Consider the following 1803-nt stretch of genomic DNA (forward strand, 5'->3'; position numbering starts at 1 on the left):
CGGCCTGACGGGAGCGGCAGGACCCGAAGCAGGCAGGAGACTTTGCGGGGACCGCGAAGCGGGCGGGGGCAGCCCCAGGTAAGCGGGGCCCACGGCGGGTGCCGCAGGGGTGGTGCCGCGCCGTCTTACCTGCGTTCCCGCCGCGGCCGCTGCTGGTGACTGGCAGTTGCCGGCCGAGCGAGCAGGAAACCGTGCTGCTGCGGGCCCGGCCCGGCCCGGCCGCTGCGGGGAGGGACAGGGGAGGGTGCAGCGCTCGGGCGCCCCCTGGCGCTGGAGGACTCGGCCGCTGCCCCGCCCCCGCCCGGCCCGGAGCGGTGTTCAGTCCTGGAGTGCCCCTGGCTGGAGAGCTGGGCCTAGGTGAGACATGGACGCACTGGGAAGGGTCCAAAGGAGTGCAGCACGAACTATTAGAAATTTAGACAGCCGGACACATGAAGCCAGGTTGAAATAATTGGTTTGATTCAATCTAGCGAAGAGGAGATTAAAGGGCCTGCGGGCAGGGAGGGGATTTATAATAGTTTTCAAATACAAAAAGGCTTGTTATAATCAAAACAGTGATACAATTGTTCTCTGTCTTCACGAGGTCTTCACAAGAAGTATGGGACTTAAATCACAACAAGGGAGATTGAAGCTAGGTATTAAAAACAACTTCCCCCCCCTATGATTAAGCACTACAACAGGTTACCTAAACTGGTTGTGGAATATCTGGCACTGGCAGTTTTTAAGTGCAGTTGAGACAAATATTTGTCTGGGATGGTCTCGCCAGAGATGATTCTTCTCATGAGCAGGGGGATGGGTGAGATGACCTCTATAGGTCCTTTCCAGGCCAATTCTTCTGAATCTATGAGATATGGGAGATGCTTTCTCACAGAAAATCAGGCCACCAATAACCACTTTCTGTATTTTTCTGAGGCCTGCCAACTGCCACTATATATCAGCCAGAAGAACAATTAAAAAAAATGTTATAGTACAGCATGTAATACCTGGGGTAATTTGATTAAAATCAGCGTTCAAAAACAGTTTGAAACAACAGTCCAGATTTTTATTTTCTCTCGGTGTCCCTTGGACAAAGCAGAGGAAGTGGGCTGGTTATAGACTGGTAATTGTGGAACATGTTCTACGCTAGCCTCAACCCATGACGGAGCATTGAACAGTAGGGCTGTGCGAAATTTCTCCATCCATTTCGTTTTGACATTGTTTCGATCAATTTCGAGGTCAAAACAGCAAAATCGGAAAGAAAGGCTGTCAAAATAGCCTCGAAACAAAACAAGGCTAGTCAAAACCTTTCGACCGTAGGCTGGAGATGGGAAGTCAGTCCAGCTGGGTTGACTCCCCATCCCCCACACTAAATCCCCATCCCAGCGCTAGATCATGATCTTGGCTATATCAAAACAAAATTGTGTCAGAATTCAACAACATTTTTGTAACAATTTAACTGATAATTTCAAGTTATATTCATTATTGTTTTTATGTATTTTATTAGAAAAAAGAAAAGTATATTTTACTTTTAAAAAATTTGGAGTGAGAAACATGATAACATGTTTTACCCTTCGGGCCCCGGGGAAGGCTCACCTGGGCCTAGAGTGAGTGAGGATTTAGTTAGGGAGCTTCTGCAGGGGCTGGACGTCTTTAAGTCAGTCGGCCCGGATGATCTTCACCCTAGAGTCCTAAAGGAACTGGCTGGGGTCATTGCAAGTCCCCTGGCGTGGCTTTATGAATACTCGTGGTGCTCTGGAGAGGTGCCAGAGGACTGGAAGAGGGCCAGCGTGGTTCCCATCTTCAAAAAGGGGAGGAAAGAGGACC

General features: G+C 49.7%; 1 protein-coding gene across 1 annotated transcript in view; it reads right to left on the minus strand.

The window, feature by feature from the left end:
* The window catches only part of FAM3C (family with sequence similarity 3 member C), a 51081-nt gene extending 50846 nt beyond the window's left edge, over positions 1-235 (minus strand). The window contains exon 1 of the mRNA XM_019509264.1: positions 130-235. The gene's annotated coding sequence lies outside the window, so the exon portion shown is untranslated. The remainder of the gene's footprint in view (positions 1-129) is intronic.
* Positions 236-1803: the final 1568 nt, after the last annotated feature.

The sequence above is a fragment of the Gavialis gangeticus genome, unplaced genomic scaffold (genome assembly GCF_001723915.1).
Source record: "Gavialis gangeticus isolate Ggan-Ray unplaced genomic scaffold, GavGan_comp1, whole genome shotgun sequence".
In the NCBI taxonomy this organism is placed as follows: domain Eukaryota; kingdom Metazoa; phylum Chordata; order Crocodylia; family Gavialidae; genus Gavialis; species Gavialis gangeticus.